Here is an 18,374-nt window from a genome sequence, read left to right on the forward strand (position 1 = left end):
AGTTTTAAATTGTAGAATAATGAATATAGAGTAAATCACAAATGCGTGCTTATCTGAATTTGCAGATCATGACAGAAATGAGGAGGATTTGCAAACTTGGAACATGATGGATATTCATAGGTACTGTGGTTTGCAAAGTTTTGAGAATTTTGATTGGGGACTTGGGGATTAGGATTTGCACATGTTTTGGTCACAGGGTGGTTTATAGGAATTCACATTCTGTGAATGTGTATGTGAAAACAAATATTTAATAATAAACTTAGAAGAGCCTGAAAAAATGAAATTTTAAAAACACCCCAGCTGCTGAAAATACACTGTTATTTAAATCTACAGAAGATTCTGCTACTATTGAGAGCTGTATTAAAGTCAATATAGGAATTTTTCTGTATTTCACTGAACACTTGTTCCAGTGTAAACTTGCTTGCAAAGTTATTACAGTTTTCTACCTTCAGATATTAAAGGTACAATTTAAAGAGTTTTGTGTAGTGACATTTTAAATTCAACACAAGTTGCAGAAGTCTGCTATTTCAACTTTATTTACAGTTTTAACCCGTTCCCAGTTTTCTGTCATTTTTGTGTCTTGTATGTTGAGTTTAGCAGTGATAACTCTGCAAATATGTAAGTGTACACACATGCATCTCCAAAACAAAGACAAATGTTAACTTTATTTGCAGTCTAATGAAGAAGGCTACCATTCTCAAGTGCCAACCAAATTTTCACAAATGTGAGGAAACAGTGATTGTGAAAATGTTAGACTGAGTGACTAATGGGACAATTAGATCATGACAGACTTTCTCTCTAAAACACTTTAAATTAATTACAGCCTTCAAACCAATACACAAATACAGATCTGAGACAAGGGACTAGGTACAAAAAAGCTCTTCACACATGCTGCAATACTCTTTAATACTTAAAGAGTATTAAATAGCTCTTCACACATGATAGCATAATGTTGTAGAAGTTTGATATATTTTAGAATCATTGTCAATTCAACAGAGAGAAGGAAGAAAAACAATTACCTCAATTTTAGCCATGACAAAGGCAAGCAGCACAGCAGAAGGTTGATTATAACCATATTGATTGCATGAATGTTGATGGGATCTGTACTCTTGTGTGAGACTGAAACAGATAATAAGAAGACAGTAGTTTCACTTCTTAAATTTTAGACACCAAAATGCAGCTGGAGAGGATTTACATGTGAAAGAGGAAAACCTAAAATTGTGTGTGAGAATGTATCAGATGCACTGGCCAGATAAATAATTTTAGAAATCAAATAGTAATTTAAATTTTACATGCCATTTGTTTTGTGGATGCTCCTTCCCTTTAGGAAAGTTTACTGTTACGGGCTATGTATATAAATTGCAGGTTTATTTACTGAAATATTTTCCTCTGAAACCTTGTTACCTCTACCAAAATTATCCCCACTACTAGTGTTTATCCAAAAGGCCAGAAAATACGTTGTTGCTTGAATTGTTGCAGCAGGAAGCTGTTACACGTCTGGAAATAGTGCCTTACTCTCTGCCCTGACCTTATGCTATCATGTTCAGGTCAGGGGAAAATAACACCATGGATGTTACCTGCTCCCAGCTCTTTGTTTCCAGGATCCACATCTTTGTTTTGCACCTCCTGCAACATATTCAGGGCATAGATGGGTGGAACATCTTCTTGTTAAAGGAGTCAAAACTGTCAGCTGCATAAACTAAAGGGCTTTTATTTCCCACAGCCTCATAGTATTGCAGTCTCATACCTTACTTTTAATGGCTTCCAAGGCTATACAAAGAGTCTCTGATCAAAAGAAATATCTTACTAAATATCAGCCTAGTAATCTTGCATTGCGCCCTATATTTTTGGAATACACAGTTTTCTGAATATTTTACATGTTAAATATGCTTGTTTTAAAGACTTGAATAGCTGTTTTAATAAAATATGTCTTTCAGTTTTTTACAGCAACAAGGAATTTTTTAAAGGCAAAGAAACTTGATTTCTATTATGTTTTTTTAATTTCTCTTAAATAACTGAAAGTGAAACAATTGTGGTTATTGATATTGCATTAAAATTACTAAGACAATTTTATCTAGTGCATATAGTTCTTTTATCTGTTTTACTTTCTGTGTTTTTCTTGCATAATCTTTTGAAATAATAATTTTCTTACCTTTGGATAAATAGAATTTTTGTCTCTTGTACATGTCAGTTGTATGTACAGGAACAGTCCATTCAATATTAATGTTAAGTATCAGTTTCTAACTATGATAAGACTATACTGTGGTTGAGCTCTTCACTGTAATCAGAACAATAGAATACCTTAGGAAAAAAAGGTGAAAAGAATAAGACTTTTATTCAAGGGCCTTTTTATCATAAATGGGTTCTTTTTAAGCAACTTCTTCCTCTCTCTTTCTTACTCTGATGGCAGAAATGCACTACAGCACAATTTAGCATTTTAAACACTCTGAATTTTCTTTAATTCCTACAGTGCTGTTCTCCCAAATAACACATACCTGAATCTTCTGTGTCCATTGGTACATTGCAAAGTCTAAGAAACCGTAAAATTTTGTAAGAATGAGAAGATCTAATTCAGATTTGGCAATCTCTCCCCAGATTGTGACATTTCTCTACCCTCAAGTCTTCATTCTGGATGAGAATTTGTCACTGAGATGGCAAGATTCACAAAGAGTGTCATAAGTTTTTACTGTCAACAATGAGAGGGATATTAGAAAGTGCAGGGCAGTGTAAAGCAAATTGTCTTTTCTGAGCAGTTTCTGTATGCAAATTTTTCTGTACCATAGCTTGATTTTCTCTTTGGTAGCAGAAGAATATAAATCCTTGAAAACACCTTGAAATACATTAGGGTTTTCCTTTTATGTGAGTTTATTTCGCTACAAGTGAATTCTTTTCAGACAATTTCCTCCTCATGTCATAGTGTGATTCACAGTGCCTTCATGTTTCTTTTAATAAGTTGAAGAGATAATAAAAGAAAACTAATTTATTTCTTTCTTTCCTCCATGAAGGAAGACTGCACAAGGCTAGAGTGCTGAAGAAATCAGGTGAAGAGCCTTAATTCCAAGCAGTGAGGCCTAGAACATCTTATTGTGCTTTTGATAGATGAGATTAATTTAATATCTCCTTTTTGGATGTCCTGCAGATGTTTTCTTAGTATGAAAGAAAACACAGAGAAACAATGTAGTATATAAAAATCGTAGATAAAAAGTACTGATGAGGATTACAGTTAAACTAAATCTTGATTACTGATTTAGTTTTTTTAAAAAATTACTCCATATTTTAATGCATTTCTGACCAAGAAACATCTCAGAGTTTGAGTTATTCCTTTTGCTGTTCCTTCCACAACCTCTCCCAATAACCACCACTGAAGCCCATCTGCCACAAATTCACAGAATCATTTAGGTTGGAAAAGAGCTATAAAATCATCTTTCCAACAGTTAATCTATAGCTCAGAATGACAATATTATTCTCTGATGCTGAGTCTGGCAAGTACACAAGGGACCTTTAACATTTTTCTTTTTCTTCTTTGCTTCCATATCAGCTCTGCAGCACCTATTATACTTCATAGTGAAGTAAAGCTTTAAGGCATCATAAAAATTAGAGATATCTCTAAATCATGGCCTTGCCTTGTTTTGGCAAAAACTGTTATTCAGGTATCTACTCTGGTAAAATAAAACTGTTCTTCTTAGAATAATGTCCTGGTTCCAGCCAAGAGAAGGTTAGAGAATTTTTCTGTACCACTGCATGTCCTTGCTGAGCACAGGGAGGAGAGGGGATTCCTTCCAGTTGAGAAAATGTGATGGAGTGTCTTTTATCAGGGATGTTTTTCCTTACGAATAATTTATTTTCTCATACCTGTTGTTTTTAAATTGTTCCTGTTATTGTTTATTTTCTTATGTCATTGCTGTTTCCAGTAATTTTTTCTTATCTCAACCAGAGATCTTTGCCTTTTGTGCCTCCAATTCTCAACTTCATCCCCCTACAGGATGAAAGGTGAGGGGAAGGGGGAGTAGTGTGTGGTTTTGGAGAGACTCAGTAAAGGCAGTGAATTGGGGAATGCCATTACTAAACCATGAAAAAGAGGGCAATCTATTGATAACTTGAGCTTAAAACCTTTAACTTGCTCAAGCTGGTCTCCTGCCAGGTGTATATAAGTTTTAATATTTCCACAGCTTAAAATTCATTATATGTTTGACCTGTAGGAAAGAGTGAGTGTCCCTCCCACAGTTAACAGTTGCAAAAATAAAGCATGACTACAGAACAGACATCTCCCATTGAATGCCTATTTGCTTTGGGAAAATCATCTGGACAGTAGGAATGTAAATGAAAACAGAAGGAAAATTCTAAACCATCTCTGTTTTAAGAACCATGAAGATGTGTTACTCATCAAAAGGATGACTGCATTCAGCCAGGACACAGGGTTTTTTTTCCAACTGCCATTTGAAGCTGTTGACTGCAATCAGAGAGGAGAAATCTGTTTCTTTGGCTTGCATTCCAGATAAGACATAGCATTGGCTTGCATTGAAAAATAACTAGGAGCTGGAATCTGGCCCCAGCAGGTTTGCATTTCTTGCAGTTCTTCATAGAAGAACCAGGTGGAAGAAAGAGAATTTTCCATTAAAGTAGGAATAAGTCTTTGTCTCCCTTCCACTCCCTGACTTGTCCTTAAGTCCTGTTCCTGACCATCAGTGAAAGTATCCTCTTGTGGAAATCAACCATTTTTTTCTGTTTTTTAAAGCACGAATTTTACCTCACTCATTGATAATACTTTTTGAATAGCCCTTCCTCAGAAATAAAAATGAAAAATTAAAGAGGTGATAGTGAACATTTTTATTCATTGATGCAGGCCAGAATTCTTTATTATGGTCCTCAACAGATTACTGGCCGTGACACTTTCAGATTTTTGTAACAAGCTCCTTCACATTTGTTTTTTCAGATATAAACAATGGAATCAAAAGTCCATTGAAAAAGTGTCTGGCACAAGCAATAGTAGCCATATGATACACAAAATTTAAAAGGTCTCATTGGTCTATCTCTTTACTCAAATTTAGAGCTGTCTTCAGTAATTGCTTCCAAACTCCTAACAGAACTCCAGGGCAGGGCACCAGATCTGCAGTCAAACACTGCAGCTTCTGTAGGCTAAGGAAACTATCTTCATATTTAAGGCAATAATTTGTTATTAGGCTAGAGTGAACGGATAGTTAAACTATTAAAAAGTCACTTGATTTACAATGAAAATAATCAAACCAGGAAATTATTGCAAGAAAAAAGTAACTTTAATGAAATATTTAATGTTGATATACACAAACTTTTTTTTTTTTTATCTAATAGTTTCTTAGGGGGTATGCTCACACTTCCAATGTTTCTGTGGGTCCTAAGATTGATGGGACTAGTCTTCCAAGAAGCAGGTGACATAGATTTGAACTGAGTCATCAACATCCAAAAACTGTTCACTGTTCAACTGTCCAATAGATACCATGACACTGTTATGCTCTTTTTGTTCATGCTAGGATGTGTCACCTCCAAATTGATTGTGTCTCCTCAGGGTTGGAGCAGTACAAGAAACAGGAAAGGTCTTGACTCTGTGTAAGCACAATTCAACAATAATGAAAACATCTCTGTATTATCACACAGTGTTTTTAGCAAAATCAAAACAGACCCTCATACTGTGAAGAAAATTAACTCTACCACAGGCAAAACTAGCACATGAATAAATCACCTAATGAACAGTTTTCTTTTCACCATGACCAGTTCCCACTTTTGAAAAGGAGGTAGCTCTTCCTCTGCCTCTCTCCTGGCTTGGCTCAAGTTGAACACTGTTACTTAGGAAACTTTAGTTTCATTATTATGTGCAAGCTATAGAGTGAAATTTGGTAATGCAGCAAGAAAAAAATCTGAGAAATGACAACACAGGATCTTAACTAAGCTGGAGATAGAAATAGACAATTTGAAATCAATTGTTTCATAAGTTCCATTCAGTAATAAAATACATAAAAATCTATGTAAAATTCCAGATTGAAAAATTTTCTGTAGTTTACTACCACCTTGTATTGCCATTACATCTACCAAGAGCAGTAACCAATATTTTTTTTCTCTTCCTCAAAAAAAAAAAAGCTTATTATTTCCTAGTGTACTTGCTTTGTTTCTAGAAGTATATGTGTCTACATAGGCATTAAAACTGGTAATATATTATATTCAATTAAAAAGTTGTGCAATAACAAGCCAAGCCCATAACTTAAAATAGACACATGTACCTAAACCCAAACATGCTTTTGACTTTCTAGTAACAGCATACAATTTCAAAGTAGTATTTGGTACTTAAAGGTATTTGAAAGGACACTACATTAGCAGTAGGTTCTAAACACTTTTCTTCTCCTTGCCTTCCAGTGTCCTGTGTGTTTCTCCAATTAATTTTTCAATGGGTTTTATGGTTTACAGGCACTCCCTTCTTATCCATTGACATTTATATCATGATGCTCAGTTTAGGAAAAATCACACTAAAATGGGTACAGTCTTTTGAAATCCTGGTAATTTCCCAAAAACAGCAATCAAGAATCCAAAAACCAGAAAAAGCAAAAGCAAAACTTACTGGATACTAACATAATTCACCTCTTGCAAGTAGCACTTTAGCACTGGAAATAGGAAAATGAAAGCATAACTTTGAGATATTACATTAATACACAAGACATAGAAAGAAACAAATTTTGTTCTGTTAAAAAAACCCACCTGAATATTAAGGGAAAGAGCAGTCATTCACCTAGGGCTTTTCTGAGCTTCTTGCCCCACATGATCCTTCCTTTAAGAAGCAACTATTTCCTGGAAAAGCTGGAAAATTTATTGTGAATATTTGTTCTGGTTTTAGCACTGTTCTTCCATCCCTAAATTGATGAAAAACTATCTTTTGTCTCTCTGCAATTCTATGTAGTCCTTGGATGATGAAATGGCTGCACTGATGTGGTAAAAGCAGGAAAAACGGAAGCCAGTTATAGACTTGCAAATTTGTTGCACATTGCATTTCCTCACATGCTCATATATTGCACATATTATTAAGCTTTCTGGAAAAGAGGTGAGTAGTGAGGTGATAAAATTTTCTGGGAGTATTAAATTATTCAGGGTAGTAAAAACAAAATCTGGTAGTGAAAAGTTGCACAGGTTTGCAATACTGAAAGAGCAGTAAAATATGATATTCAGTGGTGATAAATGTAGAATAATGAGCAGATGGAATAACATCTATGTATATAAACAATGAGAGAACCTAAATAACTTATTACCATTCAGGAAACTGATTCCAGACTCATTGTAGACAATTCTAAAACAATAGCAGACTCATACTAAGGAGTGCTCAAAAAACCTGAATATAGCATTTTGAAAAATTAAGAAAGGAATAAACAACAGTTTAAAAGCATATTTAGAGAAATGGGTAAATACTTTGCAGTTCTGTTTCTCCTTCTAGTCTCAGTAGAATATATATAAAAAAAGACCATGATATAACGAATATAACAAATAATAGAACTTATGGAGTAGGGGGGTTTTGTGCAAGCAGAGTCTCTATAGCTAGAAAAATAGGAAACTGGAATTAGTGAATGAAGTCCTGAGTGAACTGGAAAATGTGCATGAGTACATCAAAAGAACTTCTAGGAACGAGATTCTAAAGAAAACAAAAGGCAGTACTTTTTGCACAAATAATTTGAATTGTGAAACTTGCTGTTACAGGATGTCATAATGACAGAAATACAAATAAGTTCATAAAACAGAGAAATCTGTGAAAGGAGAATGCATAAAAACAACTTATTATACAGATAGTGATGTACTCTTAATAAGGTTGTTTTAACCATTGATTTTCACCAGCTCAAGTCTGCATGGTCCTTTACGAGTAAGGTTTTCACTTTCCTTACTGGTGGAAGGCTTAGGACTCTTCCACTGATGAGCTGAGAAATTCACAGCTTGGTTTCAGAGATATTAGAAGAACATTTTCTTCATGAATTAGACTTTGAAATTGAAGTGCAAAACAACCTTTTTATTTTTCCATAAGATATTAAAGCAAATGCCTATTTGGACAGAGAACCAAGGAAAAAAATTAATATCTATGGTTGCTGAGAAAATCTGTGCAGGTATCTCAGTGAGCAGCTGAGATACAAGTTCAGGTCTGGGTGTCAGAAGCCCCAGAAAAGAGGCCATGAACTACCAGCTCTATGCATAAAATTGTCCAGGGACCTGTGGCACAGCCAGGGCACCAGAAGACACTCAGAGACACAACAGGAGCCAATGACCCCAGACATTCCCGTGTTTAGACTCTGAGGGTATAAGAGTTTCCTTTGTTCCTCAGAGGTACTTAGCTTGAGATTTTATCTGGTTATTCAGTTATTTCATCACAATTAAATTATTTTAAGGATATGGACATCTAAGACTATGCCATGGGAGTGGAGCTGAGGATCAGGCTGATAAGGACACCCAATCTGTATGTGTGAGTGTGGTACCTGTAGCCATGGGGAGGGCTTTGGTCCCAGCTTAGATGGTGAGGGGTGTGACTGCCAGAGTGGCTCCTGGATGGTTGGAGAGGGAAGTTTCCTTAATGAGGTAGCTTACACTGTGGAAATTTTAGAGTAAGGTTTAAAATAGAATATTTATTTGTTTATTTATTTAATATATATGTGTATCTACTGTACAAACTTGACCCACAATAAGTAGGAATGCATTCTCTGTGATGTGCTATCAGCATTAATTAGAACTAATGAAACACACCTTTAAAATACCTCAATATGTATATATTTTGTGTACAGATTTTTTTTTTCTCTTTTTCCCTCCAATGTGCAATTAATTGGTTAGGATGGTTGAGAATATTTGGAAAATTTTTGCCACCAAAACCTTGTGTTGCTGATCTAACACTGGGCAATATAAATGTCTAGCTAACAGCACTGCACAATACATTTCTAAAGAAATATAATATTAAAAATAAATGTATTCTTTTTGAAAAATTTCAATGACACTAACTTGCAAGGAAAATTAGGACTTTAAAATGTGGATTTCAAATTAAGACCTCGTTTATGTTTGAAATATTTTCCAGCATTCAAAGCCATCCTTTTTGTTTCTGCTGGGAGAGGCAAAAGAAAAGCCAAATATCTAGAGGTAACAGTGAAAGCTGTGCAGTAAGGAAACAACTTTTTTATTTTTTTCCTATTAACAAATACTGACAAAAGAAAGACTAAGTACAGGGAAGTACTAGGAAAGACTGGGAAGTTTAATCTTTAGAAATGGAGCATAGAGACTGTTGATTGGAAATTATTTCAGCTGAAAACAAGATAATGACTATTTTGGTCTTTGACATCTTGAAGTATGTTTCAGCTTACTAGAAAAGTATTTCTGCAGCAGGAGGTGAAATGTGTGTGGCACATGCCCTGATATGGTCACGTGAAAGTACAAAGTCAACTGGAACGGTGCTGGAGGAGTGTGCAGTACGAAGTTTCATCCAGAGTGCTTTTGAGAGCAGTCCTGGTGTGAGCTATCCTAGGATGAGCTCCTTTGTAGAATACTAATAGTGAAGCAGCAGCTGTGCAGATAATGGACTTGAATGGTTTAAAAGAACAGTGTCAGCACAGAAATGAGGCAGATCACATACTGCAGCCATACTGGTGGACTTGGTCCAGCTCTTTCTAGAAAGAAATGCTCATGTTATCTCATCTGCAAATCCCAGACAATAATCCACCATGAAGAAATATCATTGGAATAGCTGTAAAGCACTACTATGGAGAAAACTGAGGTGATTGTTTCTAATCTTATACATCTTCAATGTTGCATTTATATACCCAGTTTTTTCAACTCTCCCTGCCCATCTAATACAAAAAAAGAGATCAGCATGTGGTGTACCACATAATGTACCACACCAATAACAACTGAGTGAGAAAACATGGCTGCCTTCAGCTGGTCCAAGGAGCAAGGCATAGTAATTAGTTATTAACGTTTACTGCGATAGATAAAATACAAAAACAGAAACTTTCCGGTTTACATTATTTCTCATAAAATCTGTTTCAATGCAAAAGCAACAAATATGATTCTACAGTTTTTTTAACCGTGAGCCTGAGGCAGCACATGAAAACTGATCTTAAATAATCTGACCTAATTTTCCTTAGTATGAAATTGTCAGACAAAAATGTAATAGGGATTTTTGAATATTAATTTTATGTACATTGCAACTTATGTATTTAATAAATTCTGCCTTTACTTGCAAAAGTTAAATTCTTTAAAATATTATGCACTACTCAGCCTTCAGTTAAGGGAAATTCACATTATGACATTTCTATAAAAATAGAATACTTATGAATCTATTTGTCTGTTGTAAAGTGAGAAAACTTGCTTTCAGAAGAAATTATATGTTTTATAACTATGTATAATAAACCTTGTAAACAGATGTTTTCTTAATTCCTCCATAGCGTTACCTAATCTTACTCACATTTTATTATATCTTTAGATTCTTTTATGTTGTTCATCACCATGGCACTTCAGTGCTTTCAGCTATCCTATTTTCTGTAAAGTAAGTGCTTGCATTTACCACATAGCAATTGCTAGCACGGCTTCACTGGAAGAGAGATGAGGATGTTTGAGACATGAAAAAAAAAACCATGGTAAAATAAAAGGACCCATTTTACAAAGCTCAGACTGCAAGTGATTAGTAGTATGAAGGATTTGTATAAATGTACATTTTTAAATTAATCAAAGGCTAACCTGTACTGTGTAGTGTAAAACTTCTCCATCACAGAACCCTAAGAACCCTAATATCACTGTCTGCAGGCCATCTTTCTCTCTTATGCTTTCTGCACAACAGCATGAATAGATCATTAAAGAAGCATGTTTCCTGCTTTCATCTGTTCTTGACTATGACTGAAAAGGCCAGTATTCCTAACGTCATTTGTATACAAAAGATTGTGTTTTCCTGTAGAGTTCCAAGGAGTCAAATCCTTGTATAGCCACTGAATGTACATGAAAGAACCTTTTGCTGCCTTTTACATCCGTCCTTTTCTGTCTTCTCAGCTTCATTTCACTCAGTTGTCCCTTTTGACCCTGAGGTAACAAGAGCTGCCATTCAGAAATTTCCAATCAAGAGGTATCTCGGTTGTCGTCTGTGGAGTTGGCAGCCATATACTCAAAAATTTCCATATGAGCTGAATTCTTTGTAACAATTGATTTGCAGAAGTTAAACATGATTTCCTTAAAGCCTGTATGAATTCCTGATGTTACAGCCCTTGCACAAACTCTGTCCTTGTGCTCCTTGGCAGCTAAGAAGCAAGACAGATGGAGATATCTTGGTCTGAGAAAATACAAGCTAAAGGGTCCTTGTCAGTTATGTTTAACATAACTTTGGTCACTCTTGAAAACTAGTTTCCACTCTATTAGATGAATGAATTTTTATAACCTGACTTTGGATCTCAGAAATTCTTGATTTTTAAGATCATTTGGGAAAAAAAAGCAGAGTCATAAAAGAAGTATTGATTGCAGCTTTCTGATTCAAATCTTCTGGCACTTGAGAGGGACATTTATGAGAAGTTTGGATGTAAAACAAAGCAATCAAAGGGAATCCCTCAATTTTCTAGTTCCAGGAGTTCACAAAGCTGGTGTTTTAAAGTAGTTCCTGTGGTCCATCATACCAAAAAGTGTGGCACTGTATGAGTGGCATTAGTAGCACTAATGTTATTAGCATTAGAATGTACTTCCAAAGCACCTTCAGAATGCATGCACTTACAGATAGAATAAATTTTCATGAGTTGGTGTGAGTAAACACAAATTTAAATTATTTCTGGGGTGGGTTAATGAGCATCTTTAAACCTTCTTTTATCATCCCATTTTAATCCAGAAAAGAGGTGATGGAGTTAGACCTTCTAAACAATTTCTTGTTCAGTTCTACCTTCTCTTTTCCTTTTCTGCTCCAGAATATATTAGTTTTATAGCTAACGAATATGATGGCTGATCTGCAAGTCTGTACAAACCTATAAAAGCAGCGACACTTTTTAGAACCATCTGATATAAACTGTGTTGCTGATTTTGTGGCAGCCTTGGTTGAGTAAGTGGAAGAAATTTAAGAAATCCAAAACTTACACAGAATAAGTAGAATCAGAGAAAAACCATAAAATACCACAGATAAGGCCCTTGTTCATAAAATGCTGACCAGCTGGGAAAGTCTTAGTAGCATAAGGAAACTCTTTGCACTGTTCAGTAAAGTTTGGAGAGATGAATCCCAGGCATGTACTGAATGAAGTTGGTGTACACTCCTCATCTCTAATTAGAGAAAAAAAAATCTGTAAGTATGCATTCAAAAATTCTACTTTCATGCAAATTATCTATTGCTTTCTGTACCACAGGCTTCTTTAATTTTCTCAGAGATGCTATAGATCTTTGCTAAAATTTAAGGCTGCCCACTGGGGATTAGTCAAACTGAGCACTGAATATCTGCTAAGAATTCAAACATAATTTCAAAATTAAAGCATGTTGTGGGTAAAGGCTGGAGAAGAAAATTTAAATAATGGCCACAAATAAAAATGATAAGTTCATATGAGTCAACAATTTCAAAACTCACAGAATTCAAACTCCTAGGGATCTCTTTTTCCACTGGTCACAAAACCACTCTGCTTGTGTTGGGTTATGTTTAGGAATAACTCTTAGCAGAGAGCTGATTACAAGAACAATAGTGAATATCCATGCTAATGAGTTGGCAGCATAAAAATCATATTGCAAAAAACTTTTAGTTTCCCCTGTTTATTAGCTCAAAGGGAAAGATCACCTTGCTGAGCTTTAAGCATTTGAGACTTCCAGATTAAAACAGACATTTTATACATTTCTGAAAATCTTGGGCTGAAGGGAGTCTTAGCACCACACCCACACGCTCTAATACAATCAGACAAATAGTTCTTCCATAGTACACATACGTTTTCCCTGCTTGTGCAAACTCAGAGGCTCATAAACCAATAAGAAGTTATTTTCTGAATAATTGTTATCAGAGAGCTTTTACTTCTTTACATGCCTTCATTTTAACAAAAGACATTATCAGCAAGAAAAGCTGTAGAGGCCCCAGATCTTCTTTGCAGACAATACTCAGTATCTGAGGATTGTACAGTGACAGTAATGCTAGAAGAATATTTTAATGATATGGGAAAGAGCCATGCTGGTGATCTATGCAAGGCAAATAATTCTGTTTTATCTAATTGTTTTTGTCCTGTTCTTTTTCTGTAGGACGCTGCATTTACTCTGCTTTTTGATTGTATTGACATCTGAAATTTATCAAAGAGCATTATACAGTTTACTATGACATACATGGTAGTTGTAAGGATAAGTTTTCTTTGGATGATTTTGCACTAAATATCTTACTTGCCCCATGTGCTCCTGTGTGTTTCCAGTCCCACAGTTGTTTAATTTTCAGATTTGCTTTCCTCCTCTCAAATCTAATTGCAGGCACAAAATTAATATGCCATTAGAAGAGTGGTAGGCCAAGGAGACTGACTACGTGTAAAGAAAACACAGAAAATTAAGCTAGAAGATAGAATATTGTAGAATTTGTGACTGAAGAATTCACAAATTTTATACTTCTATGTGCTAGAAAGCTACATTAGGAACCTCACTCAAAAAATAAGATGTAAAGATTTTTAGACATCTGTTAGGATGTCTAGAGCAATTTCTAGTGAAAACTATGATTATTTTGAGGCTTGCACTTCTATAAAGATGAAACTATGGTGTTTCACATCAGTATGCATACAATCTCAATATTTAGATATGCATGACTTAAATTCTGCATGGAAAATACTGTGTTATCAATTGAACCAGTCAGGGTTCAAGTGTGATGACTGTCTTCAATTTTAATTATTCATTGTTACAGAGATTTTTTTATAAAGATATAAAAAAGCTTCCTTTTTTTTTTGTTTTGTTTTTTAAAGTTTCTAATTTCCATTATTTCAGGGTGTACAGTTTTCAGAGTTAATTTGACATTTATGCTTAGATAATAGGGAGGCTTCACAGAAGACAAATATTTTATCTTGGGCAGTATATTGTCTTTATTATTTCATATTTATGTAGACTATTCCCTTCAGTTGTTCCAGTTTTTTATATATTTGTTATCATATGACAATATATGATTATTGTTCTAACTAATACCAGACAAGTCTGCTTATCTAGATTTTATTTCTAAATACCCTTTTCCCACCATCTTAATGGCAAATAGATCCTAGCTTCAGATCCAAGTCACCACTTTCACTAGTTCTTCAATAGGACAAAACTGACTTGATTTAGCAGGATTTTTAAACACTTAAGGAGAGGGATGTAAAATACTGTTTCAAAAGTGTTTCCATACGTAACCATTATAACAATTTAGTATTGTCCTGCTATATCGCTCCAAATGAAACTGCCTGAGAGATGTTCAGGTTGTCTACAGAAGTACTGAGGATAAACTTATTGCTGAGTAACTGAGAAAGTGTTTTGTGTAAAGCAAAACTCATTTTATGACTGTTGAAAAAAAAAATGGGATGTTTTCCCACTGAACATCGTGGAAGGCTCTTAGAACTGTAATAATTTAATGACATAATGCCTGTAATTTGCCAAGACTTACTGTTTAGTAAGGCAAGTCAAAACACAACATTGGTACTCAGTGCATGATATAAATTTTTGTGAAACAAGGAGAATATACAGATCATACTGGTTAAGCTTTTGTTGTTTTGCAAGATCCAGCAATTTTCTTACTTGTATGTAAGAATGTCAAAAATGTCAGATTTGCTTATTAAACACACAGTTCTATTTGTATTTATAAAGACTTATAACATTTTTCATGTTTACTATTATGCTGGACTGCCTGTTAAACACCTATGGGGAAAAAAATCCTCTTTTGTGGTGTCAAGCAGAAGGAGGCAAACCTACAGTTACATTTCTCATGATACATTTTCAGACTGTCTGTGCCCAAGCCTAGTTAATGTCGTTCTATAGGAACCACAAATGTCAGCAACTTAATAAAAGCATCAAATTATTATTATGTTGTTGTTGTTATTGTTGTTATATTATTGTTATTACTATTATTGTTGAAGTTTTTTTCTAACCTAGAACAATCTCACATGAACAGATGAGTTCGACTTTTTCTTTTGAAACACATCACCAGTTTTTCTTGTACTTAACTCAAAACGGAAGGGGATTAATTGTCCTTTACATTAAATATCTAAAATACAATTTAACTCTTCTGTCTTAGTCAATAAAATGTAACTTCTCCGGGCAGATTTTATTTTTCATTGTAAGACATATATCCAGGATATAAATTTTCCATCTATTCAGATCATTGAGGAAATGTAATTGATTTGCTTAACTGAAGTTAAGATTTAAATTGTTAAAGGTAGATGAGTTGTACTACCTATGACCAAATTATTTCATGTTTATGCAGAGAGCCACAGACAAATCCACCAGTGCTGTTCTTTAGAATACTTGCCTTTAACCAGAAATAGCCACAATGTACAAAAGGTGACCTGGGCACTTTAACTATTACTGTAACACTGAGGCTGTTGGTTAGATCTTAAAATGGAGAATTCACCTAAGAGTTGGATTTTGGGCTGCTTCCAACTCAGAATAAAGTGTGAAATAACAAGAAAAATGGGGAGTGGCGTTATGGGGTGGTGTTTCTAACTGCATTTGTACCGTTACCGAAATTCAGAGTATTTACTCCTCTATTGATTGAAAGTGACATGGGAAAAAAATAAGGAAACTGCATGAAGAATAATGTCATATATAAGCAGAAAAAAATCCAGTTTAAAGCTTTTGATTTCTACATGTCACAAATAAACACATATGTAGAGATTTAATTGAAGTTGTGAATTCTAACCTCTTCAGGTAATGCTTTTTTTCCTGCCTACTTTTAAGTAGATTTAAAGTAAACATCAGATCTTCAAGGTTTTTCTCATGACTCCTCAACAGGGTCAGTATTTTTAGGTGTTTATATTTCCTTACCTAATTTCAAGATCAAATACCTTTCTGGTGGAAGAAAAATCATAAATTGCTCTTCATTTCTGTTGGTTTTGAAGACTGCGAGCCTCATAGCTGATCCTATAAACCAGCAAAATCTAGTGATGATAGCTAATCTTTCCACTGTAGAATTTCTATATAAATTATTTGGAATAAATCTGTACTACTTCTACATTCATTCATGTAGAAATAAAAATATTACCTTATTTGTTAAAGAAACTCCCAGTAACCTATCCATTCTCCAGACTGATAATCCATCAGTCTTCTAAACTGAACTAAACTAAGCTTTATATATGGATTTGCTTTCCCTTTTGCACCTTGGACAAGATATACACACTGTATATGTACTCTTTACCTACTGTTAAGAAGCATAGAGACATCTGTCAAAATAAGCTAATATTAAAATCTTCCTTCTCATGTTTAAGTATTTCATTAGATCAATGCAGTGGTCTAGATCATCTTTGCAGAGGCTGTTTCCCCTGAGAGCTAAAGGTTACAGCTGGAGTAGAGATGGTCCCAATGATCTTATACATGTTATGAAAACTTACGATAATATTTTTCAGAAGTTCATTTAATGTAGCTAAAACAATATAAAAATGAATAGAAAACAAAAGGTAAACAGAAGTAATCAGAGTGAAATAATTTTTCTTAAATGTCTCAGGTTATCTTACAGAGCACCTTCAAACTGTCTCAGCATGCATTCAGCTTTAAAATGTCTGAAAGAAAGGGTGGAGATTGCATTGCAGCTGCTCTGATCATCACCTTTATAAACATTTCATTTTTATTTTCCTGTAAGAATAAGAAAATGAATAAAACAAAATTTATGTCATTGAATGTCATAGCTGATTACCTCTATAAATGAGAAGAATGCAATTTTCATGACTTTATTTAAAGCCGAACTATTTTTCATAAGTAAATACAGCCAGGACAGACAGCTTTAATTTTTAAGAATGTGTGGAACACTGTCGTGTAAATTTTTAAATGATGATTTTTTTTTTCTTAGATTCAGTGTTTTTCTAGATAAAACATTCACCACAACTCTAGCATGCATAATATTTCTGTTGTAATTTGTAATGATATTAAGACAATAATTATTCTTAGTAATATGCAGGCACCATGAACCATTCGAAAACACTATTCACTGATAATTTACTTCCAGGGATAACTTACAGTTACAAGAAAGAGACTTTTTTTTCCATCCAGTGGAAATAAGTTGCATGGAGAATTAGGCATGTGAAGAATGTGCAAAAGTTAATGAAATTAAAGAATCATTTGAGTTAAACTGATATGTAACAGTTGTGTGTCTGGCATTCATTTTGATGCTTATTTTTGTTGGATAGCTGCCAATAGTCAGATTTATGTTATGCAAACTCCCTATGTGTGGGCTATATAGGTAATGGTTCCAAAGACCTATCCTACCAAGCAAATAAATATCTATCAAATGGCTATCAACTCCCTGCTAGAAGTCTACCTGATTAATTACTTATTTTTGAATCCATTCTCGAACATAAAGTCACATGCACACACATTCTTTGTAGCAACCAAGAGGAGTATGTAAGAAGGCAAGCCCATACCCGAAGATGTGCTTGTGACAGCGCAAAAGGTACATCCATGTAGATGGTACCAGTCACTGAAAGAAAGTTCTGCTCTGAAAGCTGTGTGCATAATGCTGTGTTCAGGTTCAGAATCTTAGACATCATGTACCCAGGCATAGTGACACTCGAGAAAAGGGCACATTGTTTTCATTGCTGATTTAGTCAGCCTTAAAATTTTCACAGTAAAACAGTGAGGAGATATATTCTAGGAGTAAGCATAGACAGCTAAGGTTATCTGTTTAATAGAAATTCTGATATGTTGTAAAACAATGTTGTTTCCATTGTCACACACAGATGCCTTCGTTACCTAGTTTATCTTTGAAACCTAGTCACTGTATTGCTGGGCAGGAAGCAAGGAAATTCCACTATAGCTTACCACTGAGCAAAGAAATATGGACAAAGCAGAAAACAGAGATAATGCTATCACAAGGTTTAATGTGACATATATCTACACCGAAAATCTGCAGAATGTACAGCAAGCTAGTGTCAAAATCCTCAGAACTTAAAACTGCAATGGAGCTCTGAAGTAAAGCACACTTGAGTTTATTATTCTAACTAGTATTTTAGCAATGTGTGAACCTTTGAATTACTTTGAGCATGCTTGCCTTAAGCAGTGAATAGAGGAAAATTCTTCCCTGTTCCAGGCTCCATTCCAGTAGCTACTTTGGAGAAAGTCAGGTCAGTACCTGTAATCTTGGAAACTACAAGCAGATTGCACATTGCTGTACCATATTCTTCTTCTCAATGCTCATGATTCACCCTGGTTGAAAAGTTCATTCATCTATGAAGACAGATACCTGACTTGGC

This window comes from Cinclus cinclus, chromosome 4 (genome assembly GCF_963662255.1).
Source record: "Cinclus cinclus chromosome 4, bCinCin1.1, whole genome shotgun sequence".
In the NCBI taxonomy this organism is placed as follows: Eukaryota; Metazoa; Chordata; class Aves; order Passeriformes; family Cinclidae; genus Cinclus; species Cinclus cinclus.